Source organism: Labrus mixtus, chromosome 20 (genome assembly GCF_963584025.1).
Source record: "Labrus mixtus chromosome 20, fLabMix1.1, whole genome shotgun sequence".
NCBI classification, from domain to species: domain Eukaryota; kingdom Metazoa; phylum Chordata; class Actinopteri; order Labriformes; family Labridae; genus Labrus; species Labrus mixtus.
The window spans coordinates 23,545,212-23,562,797 of record NC_083631.1 but is presented as its reverse complement, the minus strand read 5'-3'; the positions used below and the strand labels follow the sequence as shown (position 1 = coordinate 23,562,797).

At 44.1% G+C, this 17,586-nt stretch overlaps 1 long non-coding RNA gene across 1 annotated transcript in view; it reads left to right on the top strand.

The window, feature by feature from the left end:
• Nucleotides 1-2,613: 2,613 nt before the first annotated feature.
• LOC132954360 (uncharacterized) overlaps nt 2,614-17,586 on the top strand; it is a 128,286-nt gene continuing 113,313 nt past the window's right edge. The window contains exon 1 of the long non-coding RNA XR_009665749.1: nt 2,614-2,691. This is a non-coding gene — a long non-coding RNA (uncharacterized LOC132954360). The remainder of the gene's footprint in view (nt 2,692-17,586) is intronic.

The window sequence follows — 17,586 nt, the reverse complement described above, 5'->3', positions numbered from 1 at the left end:
AGCATGAAACCAAAACAACTTGCGCTGCATTGTTGTGTTAGCATGCTAATGCTAGTGATCTTTATTCTGCTCGTATCTTCACACTGCATGTAAATTTACCTGAAATGAGCGTGATCTAGAAACACAGTTAAGCAGTGAGTACAGTATGTTATTCTTCTTTTCTCTAGTCCCTCAATTAAACAACTTTTATACACGAGGGGAGGAGTCAGCCGGCCGTCCGGGCGATGTAAACAAAGTGAAGATAGGACTCTGAAAACTCTGAAAACATCACAGACAGTGGGACTCGGGTGTTACACCCATTGTAGACAGTCATGACTCACAGAGTTATTTTCAGAGGAGATACTTGATTTATATATTTAAGTGTGAAAAATCACATATAAAGACTTTAAATCAATGCTGCTTTTAATTGGATGTTTTTTCAGCATCAACGAGACAAAAAAGGGTGAACAACATACTGAGGAGCCAAAACAGGAAGAAGGAAGCTGCTTCATTAAGTGGAGATTGAAGTCTCGACGCTCGTTAAAGACGCCTGTATTAATTTCAGTTTGTTTCATAACCAGATAAAAAACGTCCTCACATGGTTTTAGAGAGTTTGCAGATCAGCCTCTTAACCACACCACATGCCTCCACAGTTGTTTGTAACATGTTATTTCATTATTGACATGCCTTCTTGTTGTTTCTTTTACGAGTAAACATCACATACATTTACATTCATCACCCTCGGGCTATAAATAGTCTTGGAGCAGGACCAGATTTCCTGCAGTGATGCAACTTGTTGTCCAGATGTTGACGGCCCTTCAAAAGAGCGCCTGAAAAACAGTGAAGTCATGGGAAAGCAAACAAACACACTCACCTCAGAGAGGAGCGCGGCGGCGTGGCTTAACACGTCTGTTTTCTGAGGAAAGAGAGGCGTGCTGCAGGGCCGGGAAAACTTCACCAGAAAACAAAACAAAAAAACCCTGAATTCTCCAACACAATGGCAACAAACACGACGGCCCCGGCTGTGGAAGTGACAGAGAATGGGAGAGGAATATGAATTAGCTTTTTTAATGTTCTTTAGTATTTACACGATGTGAGGAAAGTAAAGGAACGCTGGAAAGAGAAGGTGGTCGTTTAAAAAGTCGGTCTTAAAATGATGGAGTCAGATTGTGTAAAGGAAGAAATGGAGAGATATTCACAAGGATAGAAGACGTAGAGAGTAGAAAGATCATTCAGTGTTTATGAAGCTTTAAATATAAACTGGATTTAAACAGACTTTAAAGCAACAATATATGATTTCTTGGTGAAGCTTTGGCGCCGAACGCAGATCGCCTCGCCCCCTTAGACAAAGTGCATCTGTTGACAAGTGGAGAGTGGTGAAGCCGGCTAAGACGAGCGGAGAAACCAAACAAACCACGTCGACGGACGAGGTTCAGTTCAGGTTCTAAACTTATTCCTATCAAACCTGAGACATAACTCAGGTTAGACGACTTCCTGCAGCCGCTAAAGCCGCTAAACACGAGACGACGCTGACACCGCTAACGATACATGCTAACGTTACATCTCAATCTGTTCTGAATGATATCTGCAGGGATGAACACTCTGCTTCTCGCTCACTCTCTCTCTCTTCTTCTTTTCCTCCGTCTCCGTCCTCTTCCTCTTAGCATCAGTCGTTGTATCAAACCGTACAGTGACGAGCTAACTGGCTGCTGTGTGAGCTAACGCCCTAAAGACGCACGCACTTCTCACCAGACGACCTCGATCTGCTGCTGAAGTTACATAGTGCTGAAAACAGGCGAGCGGGGTGCTCTGTGGACATGAGAGAGACGCCATTCTACCTGTTGGAAGTTATTGAGCAATCAACGTCTGAAACTATTTTAAAATGGATATAAAGTTTCTACAACTGAAGCTACTTTTATATTAACTGTTTGTAGCGTTCTTGTTAATGTTGGATCAGCTGTTTAACTCACTTCAACACCTGAATGCAGATCGTAGCACGCACAGGAGGGTCCTCATGGGAAACATCTTAAACATGATGCGTGCAGGAAATATAAAAAATGGATGGTAAAAACAGGAAGCTTTGACTTGATAGATGCTGCCTGTTTCACGACCTTTACACTTCATGATTCACGATTCAAGATATACGGGAACTCTAAGAGGAGGTGGCGTTTTAATACAGACGTCACACTTCATAGAAATAGAAATTCAGAGATTGAGGCGGCTGAGTTCAGCTCTCAAAACTCAAACAGCCATAAGAAACAGGGTCAGTGAGGTCATGCTAAATATGCAACACTTTATGTTTCTTTGTGTTGTGACTGCTGCAGAAAAAAAAAAAGATCACACATTTCCACAAGCACGAGTGAGAGCGTAAGTGAGATCACAATTGCAGGCTTAACTGTGCTGTGCATGTGTTTGGTGGTGTGTGAAAAGCAAACACCTGCTCCACCCAGAGAGAGTCAGAGAGCCTCGGGCAGGAGAAGTTTTTCAACTTTCAGAACTCGCAGAAAAACACTCAAACACGAGCGCTCGTCCAGAAAGAGCTTGTTTTACAGTAACAGACAAGAAAGAGTGCAACTTATCTGACTTTATACTTACCATGATGTTAACCATATTCACACAGCTGACAGTTCTCCCCATGCAGGTTCCACTCAGTGAGATGTGTAGAGAGTGAGATGATAAAGGTATCTTACTCTCTGATCATTAAGGAAACATGTTGAAGTGCTGGCTTCTCTGACAACAATGCAGCAGTCAGTATGTCCTCCTTCTAACGTTTTGGACGCCCCTCGGTTTGCCAGATATGAGAGCAGTTATCAGGTCAACAGGTGTTGCAGCGATGGAAGCGGGCAAGAGAAGTGGTTCAGATAGAAGTGATTGTACCCGACCTAAAAAGCCTCTGCATGTTTCTAATAAGCTCCACGAGCAGAAACGTGCTCAAACTAGGATCAATATTGGAGATGCTTTTGAAAAAGGACTTTCTGCAGAAAAAAATGCTACACATGGAGTTTTGTGCAAGTGAGAGAGAGAGCGAGAGAGAAAGAGAGCGACTGCCTGTTTTCCAGCCTCAGCTGCTACACAGAGTAAATATTTCACTCTTCATCGAAACACTCTCCCTTTTTTTTTTTTTTTTTTTAAACTGACACACAAAAACAGATCCTGTCTTTGTTCTCGGTCAGCGGCCTGGTTCATGTCGCCCTCAGTCTTTTCATACCACAGGTGTGCCTGCCAGTAGACAGTTCAGTCCAATATTTGTCACTGTGCTATTGTCTGTGCTCACTGCTGTGGAAGTGACACCGGGTTGTGACTCAGCAGCATTTCATGCAGTCGGCCTGCACTCAGCGGTGTGTGCATGAATGCTCTTCAATGAGAGAGTGCACAGGCTCAGTCTAAAACTGTCTCAATGAGGAAAGCTGGTGATAAAGGAAGAATTATGAAGTACATTAGTGAACAATAATCGACTGTTGAAAGCCGATCTACAATGAGCAGGTGTGTTGTCTCGCAGTCTGAATCCTCTAGTCCGCGTTCAGAGGATTAAAATGTCACAGAATGAGTTGTAGCTCTCCTTTTGTCTGCCATGTTTTTTTTTAATTGTTAAACATTTGAAAATCATCTCGTGTGTAGTCAGCTTTAGCGAGCATCGGATGCTTCCTGTGAGCTAGCTCTCACTCTGAATTACAACGTGCTCGGTCCTTTAGCGTCATGCTCTACGCTACCACTCTCGTCAGTGATTGTGTTTCCCACAACGGACGCCGCGGCCCGTCTCCTAAGCGTGCAGGCAGCGCCACCACGCTCTGCTCCGTTTCAAATACGCTGCAAGAAAGCGTTACGCTGGACAGAATAGAACCACCCAGACAGGAAGTCAGACAAGGAAATGCACAGTGTCGGGTCAATTTAAAAATAAAACACAATATATGGACTCAAGGTCGTATTTTCCATCACTTTATCAACATGACGTCAAAACAGGCACGAGTCATCGTCAGAGAGAGAAAAGGCCAGGCTGCAGGGCGAGATGACTCAACTGTTTTTGTTATCCAGAAAATCAAGATTTTTGGGATATCGTCAATAAAAGTTTGAGATAATGTCTCATGTTTTCGTCATCGTGCAGTTGTCAATGGATGCAGGATATTTGAGACATTAAAAAACGCTTGACATGTATATTTTATATGTCACGGGAGTCCTTTGCTGTGAAAACCTTCGGTGAAGCTGTGTTGCTGTTTCCTTCCCTTCACTTCAACACTTAAAGAAAAGTGTAAAACAGAACAGGGCCACCCTCAGACTCTCTGTGCCACAGCTTCCTGAGGAAATGCTGACATCACGACAGCCCACCTCACAGAGCCTTTTTCAGGGCCGAGTTTGACCGATTCCTCTCTGGACGACTTCTCAGCTTTCTATAACCAGAGGAGTTCCTTACGTCTGGGTGAAGCCTGTCGATGATGTTTCTGAGGCAAAGTCCTGAACTACTCGTTTATCTCTGTCAGTAATGTATGTTTGGCCCACAGCAGGAAGTCAGGGACCGTATATTAACTGCAAACCTCAACGTAGACACTCCCGTTATGTACACATGCTGAAAAAAGAAAGACCGGAAAGTCAAGCCGTGTGATGTCATTCATCCAGCTCACCCACTCGATTAGATCCTCCCCAGTGGATTCTTCCTCCAGTCAACGGTTTTTTTTTTATCAAGAAAATGAAAAATGAAGAAAAATCAAATCAACTCTTTGAGGCTGTACTACAGTAAATAGCTGAATGCTAACAACAGCATGCTAACATGCTAACAGAGGTTGTGTCCCACTCCACTAGCAGCATCTTTCAGTCGACCTTTTGAAGTCTGATTCTGTCGCTAAAGGTTTTCCTCTTTCAAAGGCTCCTTTAAACGTGTCCTCCTTCCCCGGAAAACTAAAGAGCCATCCGGTGCATCCCTCCTGTTCCAACGTATCCCATGATTCATTGCACGCTGATTCAAATGAAGCAGCGGACTCCGGAGTGGCTGAGTGATCCACTTTAAAGCAGTGATTCTCAAATGGAGGGTCGCGGATCTGTTTTCAGTGGGTTGTAAGCATGTGCATAGAAAAAAACCTGGAATCAAAAAGTTTGTCAAGCGCTTTTTTAAACATGTATGTGGTGTTCAGTTTGCAGCTTCTGTCAGGTATAAAACATCTGACAGAAACTGAAAAACTACATAATTTAGCATTTAATAAATCAGAAACATATCAGACATGTGGGTCAGGGTTTTTCAGGAAGGATTTGGTGGTGGGTCCTGACGCTAGGTGAGATGAGAACCACGCACTGCTTTAAAGTGTGAGTGTGTGGTTTCTCAAAGACACAAAGTCAGTAACAGTAAATAAATGAACACCAAATTAATTTTTGTTTCAAATTTTACACTTTACTTTTCACACTATTTTCTTAAAAAAACTGGATTTTTACTTTTGCACTGAATTGTCCAAAAACGTCCAAATTACGTTTCCAAAGTTTTGATTGACCTTTAGGATTAAACTCTCTCACTACAGCGCCGCCTTCTCAAATACACGGAGAGGAAAACACGTTATATGGTCGATGAATTAATTAAATTCGCTTCAGTTGGCCCAAAAGTATTTTTGGATGACAAAGCAGGATTTTGAAGTTTGGGAATAAGTGATGTTTAAAATTAACTTCATAGAGGTGAACGCCCGGCGTCCTCATCATGGCCTGCGTGTCGACGAGGCCTGAGTTTCACATATTTACAGACTGATCGAGTCCTCTCACGGGCTGCAGTGTTTAACATTCAATGCCAAGCTGCTAATTTTCTACCACAGATACCAAATATTATGACAGGAATATATCGTCCCAAAAATCATGCAAAAATTAGTTGGTCAAATATTTACAGAGCTGGACGGAGGAGAACGTTTGACAACAGATGACCAACACGTTTTCCAAGACGAGATTTCATGCCTCAGCAGAGCGAGGAGCTACATGTGCCGTCCAGATGCTTTCAGAGAACTTGAATCCTAACAACGCACACATGTCGGGAGGGACGAGCGGAGCTGAACGACTGATCATCTCGCTGAAACCGCTCGTATCCAAACAGAATCCTTCCTGCTCTGCACAATCATCTCTCTCAGTGAAACCTCGTCTTTAAACAAAAACCATCTCATCCTTAAACCTGACCGCAGAAATAATCTGCTTCTTGTGATTAAGGCCGGCATCGGACAGAAACTGGCCAACAATTCATGCATAAACATGTGAGTCACGGCGAGGACGGTGGGAAAGGGATTAGGAGATAATTGGTTTGAATTGAAACAAGATGAAGACACCGGAGCTGCTTCCAAGAGGAAGATCTGACGACGGACGGTCGGGACCTCGACGGCTAATCAGGATCATAGTAACAGTGACCATGTGTTTAAAATACATTTCCTCCTCCAGCTATGACACACGTCTCCAATTCTATTCAGACATAATAAACAATACAGCAGGATGAGGGTGAAACACAAATTACTATTTCTAACCAAAAAATGAAACTCAGTAAGACGGCTTGGAGCTGTGAAAGTGTCCAGATGAGGTATGTTAAGTGGAAAGTTTCGAGGCCTCCGGGGGACAGAAAGTGGAGGCTGAGGTGCGTAGCTGTTAGATTTCTCATGCAAGGCTACAGTTACTCCTCCACCCCCCACCAAGGGTCAAAATCTGGGCAGGAAAGAATATATTCCTTGTCTGCTGTTCAGGTTTTACAGTGAAATACTTCACATAGCTTCACAGCCTACAGAAACATAGGCAGTACTCAGGACAGGGGGGGGGAGGGGTGCGGGGGTCCCAGAGTCGCCATGTGTCACCGTTATACTACCCAGAGAGTCTCAGAACATTTAAAGCAACTGTGGTCTCACAACTGTTTCAGGTCTCTGCTTGAAACGAAACACCATCAGAGGCCGACAGGCCGACGACAAGGTGGACGCGTAAACCTTTCAAAGGGCAGATTTTATATCACAAAATATCGTTTTTATGGTAAGGAAAAACCGTAAAAAATAATAAGAGCTCTCAGAAAAAGTTTTTAAACGTCATTCTTCTGTAAGTGATTTAGTTGAGAGTTCAAATGGTCAAATGTTGTTCCTCCTCTAACTGAAGTTCAGACTTGGGAATCAGACAGGCAGACCATAAATCAAGTGTATAAGATGCATTTCTAATACCTCATTTTTCCTCTTAAAGATTTGTTACATCCTATTCACTGGTGCAACCAAAACACCAGTCTAAAATGTTATTACAGCGAGGGAAGCGGCCACCTTCACACTTTGCAGTATGACCTGAGAGGATTCAAAGTCAACGAGTGACCAGTGGAGGTGGGCAGTCTCACGGGCTGTACCCGACCTAAAAAGCCTCTGCATGTTTCTAATAAGCTCCACGAGCAGAAACGTGCTCAAACTAGGATCAATATTGGAGATGCTTTTGAAAAATGGAGAGAGGTTAGAACACAGAAAGGTTTACAGACCCATGCAGAGCTGGATAAACACTGAAGCTTCAGAGTCCACCACATGGTGACCTGTGTGAGCATGGACTCTACAGAGGAGGGGGGGGGGGGGGGGGGAGACAGCTCTCTATGATGTTTAGAATTTAGACTGCAGTACTCATTTTAAACACTAGGGGTCAGAGATACATACTGCTCCTTTAATGAACCCCTTTTTGTCCCCCTTAGAGACACTCAGAAAACAGACCCTAACCCCACCAGATTGTACTGTTGTCATACTTCAGCAGCTTTTTAAAAACATCAGATTTAACTTCTCTCCTTTTTAGAGAACATGGAGCGCGAGATAATACTGGTTCGTGCGAGGCGAGTCGTTGTTGTGGGTGTGTGATTTGAGTTGAGGTGCATCTAGGAGTAAAAAGTTCAGACAACTTTGTGACACATGAGGCGTTAAAGAGCATGCATGCTTAATGATTATGTGTGTGAGTGTGATGACATGTGTGCGTCAGGCTAGGCTGGTTATAATAGGTTCCAGAGGTTGGACATGTTAGCCAATAAAAAACACAAGAACCCCACAAAATGTTGAGCAATTCACTTCCTGTAGCGTCGGGTTTACCAGCGCTGTGAGAGCCTGATGACCTGTTCTGCTGGTTTATGAGTGCCAGGTTATTGTAGAGCGATTAAACTTTCACACACATTTTTTCTGCTCCAGGAAAAAGACAGGAAGTGAGGAGTGAGGGAACCAAAACACACACACGGCTATAAATGACCATGCAACGAGAGAAGAAGGGGCCCAACAACATCCATAGACTGTTTTTTATAGATGTTGAGATTTCACTCATTGGTTTGTTAGCTGTATTCTTGAGGCCCTGAGTCCGGCAAAGTGCTCGTCGCCATGTTGGTTTTTCTGACAAATAGACCATATTTAGAGGAGAGGGGGAAACTGGAGAGGGGTGAGGGGTTTTAAAAGATGTCAAAGCTCAAAAGTCTAAACCTGTGGCTAATTTATTAGCTGGTGAATGAGCTAGTTAACCATTGTGTTTAACTCAGGAAGAGATGTGCGGTAGAAGTTAATAAACCTGTCAAAAGAAGCTAACAGGCTGTCTTCAAGTAGCAGACTACAGCTCATTCTCCTCATGTTCACCTTACATGTTGTCAGTCTGTGAAACATTATTCTTACATATCACCAAAGAAGTACCACAATTTATTTTACCGAAAAATCTTTAGCACAGACTTCCTGATGCTCTTTTAATACCATAAACTGTGCAGCAAGCCAGATAGTTTCTCCAACATATGCATGAAAGAAAATCTTTTGCAAATGACTGATAAAAGAATCTAATAGTACCTGCAAGAAAAGATTGACAGCGATAGTCACTTGATGTGCTAATATCGGCCGATATTATCTGCTGGCCAATTTATCGATCAGGCTCCACATTTTTAATCTGTTAAGTTATTTTTGGGGCCTTTATTTGAGAGAAGAGCTGAAGAGAGACGGGAAATGTTGGAAGGAGAGAGTAAGGGACTTCAGCCTCTGTACACGGGGCGTGTGTCATGACCGCTAGGCAATCAGCGCTTTATGTTTTATCATAAAATCGGGGCCGTATAAAGTCGTCTTGCTGTAAGCATTGGTTGTTTTTGCTGTGAAGCTGTGCATTTCAATATGGGGCGTAATGAGAAACAACTCACTTGTGTTTCCAGCCTCAAGTGGCCACTAAAGGAACTGCAGTTTTTAGTACTTCATGTCGTTTTCCCTCGTCTGTTTCACACCCATAAGACGATTCAAACACTCTTCAAAGGCTTCAAATGGAAATACTGAGGGCTCAAAGTTTATACATCCGAGCTCCCAGACTTCCCTCTCCTTCTCTTCTTTTTTTTATGACCAACACACATGAAACCAGAGAAGAACCAACAATACTTTTGGTTTGGGCTAAGTACAGGATCAGAGAAACATACCCAGCCTGGTCTTTGTGATGGTCTTGGCGAGCCTGTTGGTTCCCCCCTTCGCGGGCCCACACCACACTCACAGAGCTCGCTCGTAATGGAGGGTTTCAGCTTCTCTCTTTTGTGTGTGTGTGGAAAAGCTACGGAAGAATGCACAGATTATATTTACTTCACAAAATGTCCTTCGAATATAAGCGGAGACACAGACGAGTGGAGGAAGACGGATTTTATGACGTTGAGAAGATTTCATATAGGGTTAGCTTTCTTCTCTTGTTAACTTACAGATCATCTTCCTGTGGGGTCTTTTTGATATCTGCAACTATTTCCCCTCCTCTCATAGAGTCGATGCTCACGCAGGTTGCCATATCGCGGACAGTGAAGCTTCAGTGTTTAGCCAGCTCTGCATCCGTCTTAAAACCTTTCTCCCGAGGCAAGACTTGGTGTAAAAAAAAAATGGATCAGAATCTCAATCTGACCTAAAGAGTGGAGAAGAACATCCTGGAGAACAGGAAACATGCAGCAGCAGGTTGATTAGAGCACGGAGATGGTAGAGGTGGCGTGCAGACAGTCTATGGTCGTGCAGCGATCACAGGGAATAAAGGTCACCACCCCCTCCCACTGGCTCCTCCCACTGGCTCCTCCCACTGGCTCCAGGTGAATTCTCCTGATTATATCCTGCTGCGTTCTCACATCGACTCACTCTGACTTTCTGCAGAATAAATACGAGGAGGCTGGAGGAGAAACTCTGAGTGAAGTCTGAGTGGAAAATGTAGCTTTTTGCTTCACACATGAAGCTCCTCTGGGAAATATCAGGAGTTTTCTAAAAGTGTGAAAGCCCTAGGCTATATGTTAACAAATTAGATAAAGGCTTTTCCAGACGATTGGTGGTTTTTCTTCCACTTTTGAATTTCTGCATTCCTCCAAAAGAGCCCTGTCGTCTACTTAGTTTGAACTCTTGTGAACTCCCAACTTTTTCCTCTTTCCTTTAAAAAAAGAAAAACTATCAAGAAAAAGCTCTTATTGTTTATGGGAACACCAAAACCACATCCACTGGGTTTTATCTGCTGCCTTTCCCAGGACGGAGTAATGAATAATCCTCCACCAGGGTGTTGGTAATTCAATGAAAGCCCTGCAGAGTAGAGGAAGCCAGGCCGCAAACAGGTAGGGGCAGATTGGTAACACAATAGTCAATCTAGTATTCAGGAACTGTCGCAGATATCAGCCAGACTGGAAGACTGCAAACGGCGTCTATCACTGCCTTAGCAAATGAGTTATAAGTGATTTAAGGGTACTTAGCATGGTGGTTAAAAATACTTCCTTACAGCACCCCCATTGTCTCAGAGCAATAGCTGCACCTTCCAGCACACACTCCCACACACACACATTTCTACTCACAAATCAATTGTACAAGCATTTCATCTCCAATGAAAATAAGGTTTTAAACCAGGACTTCCTACCAGGCACATACTCGCACTTAAACACCCGCTTTTCTAGTTTTTTGTGGCACAAGATATCTTTAACCAAGCGGCAACCTCCGGTGTTGAAAATTGAAGCCGATGCTGAAGTGTGAAATCCTGCAGTCCCTCGAGTGTCCACTAGAGGCTGGCTGCAGAAGCACAGGAAGTCACATACACACCCATTCTAAAAAGCCTGTTTTTACAGCAGAGATTAACATGATTACAGCCTGGTTCAAACAAATAGGTGTGATTAGCTCATGTCTCGATGGACACACACTGTACGGGGGGTGAATGTTTTGATGACTCATCAGTTTTGATTTGATGAAGGATAAGAGTTATTCACAATAAGGCGTGTAGCTGACCTGATTGACAGGTGGGCGCGGTGTAACGGTTTGTCAGGAGGTTTAAAACCCGCCTCAGCTCCAGCTCTCAGCCTGTCGTTAGGTTGACTGAAAGTTAGACTGAGACTCGTCCTCCCTCCTGCTTCACGCTCGACCTAGGAAAAAATATTTAGCATTAAGAAATCATGTCTGACCATAAAATCTACCACTGTGAAGAATATGTGAAATGCCATCCCACAAAAACTGTCAGGACCTGAACGTTCTGAAATCATTTAGAAGTTGTGTTTGTGTAAAAGGGGCTCCTCTGTTACTCAGCATTTATCCACGTTGAATGAGCATACTGAATGAAGCCTCTTACTTTGTTTTTTACTCAGGAAGTACCTGAAGCTGACACAAAGACAGGAGGACCAGTCCGCAGAGAGAGATGCTGAAATTCCCGAACATCGTCATCAAACAAAAGGAGGCGTTTATGACTCTATTCCCTCGCTCCCTCTGTGAGGAAGTGAGAGAGCTCTTCCGAGAACCCTGACCCCCGACAGACCCTCGATGGGCTTGTTGCTGTGTGCAGTAATTAAAGAAGCTTGAGTAAATTTCTCAAAGCCTGGTTACTAATTCTCATGACTCACCCTCAGTACGTCACCCGCCCGCCCTCGTCTCCCCTCGATGTGGGAACGCTCCCCCGCTCTTTCTTCCACTCTGTCCTCCAACATGAACTCATCCCAAACGGCTGCTGTTTGAACAAAACAAGCTTTCATACAACCGCTCATTCACATCTCACCCCCCGACAGCTAATGTGGAAACAAATTCAAAATGTATTACAGCATGAGTTAGCCTCTCTGTGACCACGGCGTGCCAGCCAGAGAAATATAAATGACGGCCTCTGTGGTGGATACTGTCACTGTGGAAAAATGTCAACTTTTTAGAGGAAAAGAAAAAAAGGGGCATTTTCAGGTTGAGCATCACACAGTGAAACCACCAGGACCAACACAAAGACTGCTGTAAGACTTTCTGACAGAGAAACCTAATTAGGAAAGAATGCCTCTTTATCAGCGTTGACCTGTCGCCTTCTGGGCTTTATCATGAATCTGCATCACCGAGCGGATAACGGGTTGGAGGTTAAAATGTGGGGATGAGGGGATGTGGAGACAGGAAGAAGAAAAAGTTCCTGGTTTGTAGGAACAATAGGACAGTAGCTATTATCACTGACAGAACTCTGATAAATATTGTATAAAAAGTTTGATTTATAACGTTTAATCAGGAATATTAGTCGCACCGATAACCCAGAACTTCCACCAGAAGTTTTTAGAAACGGGTTGCCGTGAAAAACAATGCAGCAGCCAGTATGTCCTCCTTCTAACTTTAGATTCTGGTCCTGAATGCTCTGGATTTGTTTGGACCAGAGTAGGTAGGCGCTTTTAAGGCGGCGACCCCCCCACACGGCCGTTTTGGACGCCCCTCAGTTTGTCAGATATGAGAGCAGTTATCAGGTCAACAGGTGTTGCAGCGATGGAAGCGGTCAAGAGAAGTGGTTCAGATAGAAGTGATTGTATCCGACCTAAAAAGCCTCTGCATGTTTCTAATAAGCTCCACGAGCAGAAACGTGCTCAAACTAGGATCAATATTGGAGATGCTTTTGAAAAATGGAGAGAGGTTAGAACACAGAAAGGTTTACAGACCCATGCAGAGCTGGATAAACACTGAAGCTTCAGAGTCCACCACATGGTGACCTGTGTGAGCATCGACTCTACAGAGGAGGGGGGGGGGGGAGACAGCTCTCTATAATGTTTAGAATTTACACTGTAGTACCCTTTTTAACCACTAGGTGTCAGAGTTACATACTGCTCCTTTAAAAGACAGTTTTGGTATCAATCTTTGTTTATTATCCAAACTGTTAAGATAATTAATGAAAGATGTAACAGCTCTGAACGGCCTTGCAGAAATTTCCACAAATGCAGAACAGGAAGAAAAGGCCTCATGCTGTGCCAGTGAATGTGACTGAAGCAATTAAGTGAAATGCAAATAGGAAAAGCAGCAGCGTTTTGACTAATGAGGTAGAACACTTGGTGTCAACAAATGTGACTGAGCTGTCTCCATTTACATATAAATACACAGATGACTCCCTCTCTATGCAGGCCAAGACTCAGCCCGGCTACACTCGTGGGACTCCAGCTCGGTTCTGCCTCCGAGGATTTTTAATAAACACAGATGTAAGCGGGGCCGAGACTTTTAATAAACATCAAGTTATCCACGGTGTGGAAACTGCACGGTTTGAAGCTCCAGAGTGAGAACTGGTGAAAAGGTTGAAAAAAAGGACGTTAGGATGTTTGTGTTTGCATACAGACACAACATCAACATACACTTAATCAAATGGTCCCAAATGGAAACCTCTTCCTGTGTTTATTTATACCACAAATCCCCTTCTGACTTTAGCGACCCCCGCTAAACTTTTTCCCGCTGACTGAGAAAAAAATCGACACGGGATTATAGTTTGAAAAATGAATAACTGACTGTTTAATCAAGCAAACGGCTTTCTGTGTGAGGAGGAAAAACAAATCAGTGTGATCAGGTCGGATGTGGTGACAGAATTTACACATTCCTCAGAGCGGCCACAGACCCGACTGTATGTAAATGCAACTTTTTTTAGAGGCCATTTTTGAAAGATTTGCATTTGTTTTGCATGATAGTGGAAATACAAAGTGAAGGAGAGGCAGGAGAAACGGTGGAGCAGGCGGCTCATGTGGTTGTGCTCGGTTTGAATTAAAAAGCTCGCAGAAGCAAAACGACCTGAATCTGAAACGAGGCATTGAGGTTTGTAAAGGAAAGAAAAGGACGGCGATCGAGCAGACGGAGCAGCTGGAGACTGGAGACGAGGAGAGGCAGAAAACAGTGGATTTCAGAAATACATCGAGGCAGCGTGGAAGCAATGGAAAAAAGAAACAAATCCAAACATATGCTCCTCACATTTCCCCTTATTAAGAGCTCAAAGAGGGGGTCGCTGCCCGGCACAGCTGCACACATGAAACCGGGCGCAGAGAGGCTGGACTCTGACAAAGACGGGCTATTTCCAGGGTTCCCATAAATCTGCTGGACACTACATTTAAGTTCCTGTGTTTTCCCCCCTCTTATTTTAACCGGCTCTGTTGCAGTATTTATTTTTTTTCTCCCTCAAACACAAAAACACACACAGGAGGAGGTTCCAAATATTCTTGACCTCGGCCTCACCCTCACTCCGAGGAGAGAGAGACTGAAGAAGACATGACGACGCCCTTAGTTACCGCTAACACCTCGCTCTGAACGCACCTCCTTCAGGAACTTCCAGAAAGATTTACAGTACATCTATGAAAGTGTCTACCTTTAAATCATCCATCATTGACCCTCTTACTGATCTGCATTCACACCACCATTTCCTCTGAGTTAATGAGGCGTTAGAACTGCAGAGATAATCCTCATCAGTCTGACAGTGAAGGTGGATGTAGGGATGACCCTGCTAGTGTTGTTGTTGGTCTTAAGACCACTTTTTGAAGCATTCTGACTCGCTCTCAGACTGGGCGGACTTTGGATTTTAAATCAAGAACGGCCACCTCTGATTGGCTATTTTTCCACGTCATCACTGTGATTAGAAGGAAAACGCCTCTTTCTAAAAGAACAAAAAACTTCAATTTGTAGTTTGATTTTTATCCCCCGGTTACGACCACAACCTTCCCGGTGTGACGGTCTAAGTGAGTGACACGCCCCCTAAACACAAGATGATGATTTATCAGTGATATTTATGGTCTTGGTCTTGGTCTTGACTCGGTCTCGATCCCTGAATGTCTTGGTCTCGTCTCGGAGCACTCTGGTCTCGGGTATGTCTTGGTCTCGATTAGTGTGGTCTTGACTACACCACCAGACCCTGCTACACTTATTCCACCCTTCATTTTACACCAGGAAAACATTATTTTCAGGAGAGTCCGGGCCGAGACTGCAGCATCAAAGTTTGAGACAGAAAACAAAAGACCGACGACAAACAGAATCCAAAGCGCTGAGCAGAGAAACACCTGCATCCAGCGTTCAAATGTCCCTCTGCACCTTTAAGAAAAAGCTAAAGACCCAGCTCTTTCATGAATACCTACTAACTTAATGATGATGGTCTCCATATTATTGATGATGATGATGGTAATGACGATGGTTTTTGTTTGATAACGACGACTTATAAGATGGTTTCTATACTGATTAGAGCTCTCAAGAACTGCCCTCAATGTTGTGCTTTGCCTCTGGTCACTTCCTGTCAGCACCTGTGTGTCCAATCAGACTCAAAGCTGATCGTTTGCTCTTACTGACATTGTTCCCTTTTTTCTAGATCCTTGCTTGTGTTGTTCTTACTCTCTGATGTACGTCACTTTGGATAAAAGAGTCTGCTCAGTGAATTGTAGAATTGATCCTTTATCCTGGTACTCAAGGCTCTCAAAATACTTCAAAACTTCACTCAACACTCAAAAGAGAGAAGAAAACAAGCACAAACCACTAATGATCTGAATTAGAGAGGTGTGGATTCTGTCCTTTGTGAAGTAACATTGAAGCGAGGTTGTGTATTTTTTTCCTGTGAGCTCGAGGTGAGAGTTTCATTTTGAAAGGTGTGATTTCTCATCGTATAGCCGAGCAGTAACACCTCAGAGAGAGGAGCGTGACAGAGTTCACACTTAGTGTGATGCAGAGCTTTTATAGAAAAAGTGTGTTGAACTGAACCCAAAACAGCCATTAAACCGTCTCATTAGATTTAAGTCGCTTCACGCTGACGAGAAGTCAAACATGACCCGTCAACCCGGTCCTAAAATACTCGGGGTTATTTTCTCAAACGCAGCGTATGCTTATAATAAACTTATAAACATTAAAAACATCTCAGGGAGTATTGCCAAAAACTTATTTACTTCACGATTTAAAATACAGACAATTCCTGGGGCGCCGGTGACAGGCGAGGCAGGCAATGTCTCAGGGGCCCCAGACCAGGAGGGGCTAACGGAGCATCAGAGTCCACTACACTAATTTGTGTTTCTGAATTTCCTCTGTGTACATCGTGTAGTCACCTAGCCTTCACTTTGTTCTGTGTTCATTTCAAATAGAAAAGAAATGTCTTAAACAAGCGGCTCATTTGTCAAACAGCAGCCAGACGAGGAGCGGGCTGTCAGGACAAAAGCAGGACTGACTGACTTCCTTTCTACTGGGCGATTTACGTCACAGGAAAAAAAATCACCCAGAGAGACAGAACAAACTGAATACAAAGAGCCCCCCCCCCCCCCAGCCCCTCCCTAACCCTCAGGCAGTGAGGCGATGGGGACGGGAACGGGGAGGGTCTGCACTGGTCACTCTGTTCTGTTCTGAAAGTTTTGCTCCAGGCCTGAGGAGGAGACCCCGTCACAGAGGAGATCCCCCACTGTGGGGAAAAAGAAAAGAAAAGAAAAGACAGAGCAGACAGTCCTGCTGTCACGGCTTTGTGTGTTAACTAATCAGAGGCGGCACGCTGAGAGGTTGTCACAGAGTCACAGAGGGGGGAAAACTGCTGCTCAGGCTGACTGAGCACTTCAGCCTGGTTATCAGCTGGGTGGGCCCCGAGGGAGAGCGGAGTAAAAGGCAGGAATAAGACAGACGAGTCATCTACGAGCAGGCAGACACCGACTGGAGATCACTCAAAGGGGGAAAAGCACAGTTTACAAAACAAGCAGGTGTGGAGAGAAGCTAAATAAAGGAACAATTATATTAATGTGGAGAAGGAAAACCCACCGTATTCAGAAGGCTGGCGTTTTCCTACGTCATCATAAAGCTGGGGAGGTCATACTGCGGTGTAAAACAAAGCAAAAATACAACTATTTAACATAAGACAGGCGGCTTGGAGAGGCGTGAATCCATCATAAATTGCAGGCCTCCTCCTGCACACTTATGGTGGACTCCGCTACTAGCTTCAAGTCTTGCCTCTGGAGAAAGGTTTCAAGAGCAGGCTAAACACTGAAGCTTCCGTTTCCACGACATGTCAACCCCCCCGTGAGCAGAAACGTGCTCAAACTAGGATCAATATTGGAGATGCTTTTGAAAAATGGAGAGAGGTTAGAACACAGAAAGGTTTACAGACCCATGCAGAGCTGGATAAACACTGAAGCTTCAGAGTCCACCACATGGTGACCTGAGTGAGCATGGACTCTAGAGAGGGGGGGGGGGGGGGGAGACAGCTCTCTATAATGTTTAGAATTTAGACTGCAGTACCCATTTTAAACACTAGGGGGCAGAGTTACATACTGCTCCACCATCTTAACGACCGGTCTCGTTTGAAAGTTGTAAAAACATTCAGTAAAATCTTACGTTATTCCAGATTTGGAAATGAGTAATCCTTTGATTTTGTGGCCTTCAGTGATGGTGAGACGTCACTCTGTGGAGTCACAGCTCTACGTCAGTTCCTACCAAGTGACCTCATGGAGGA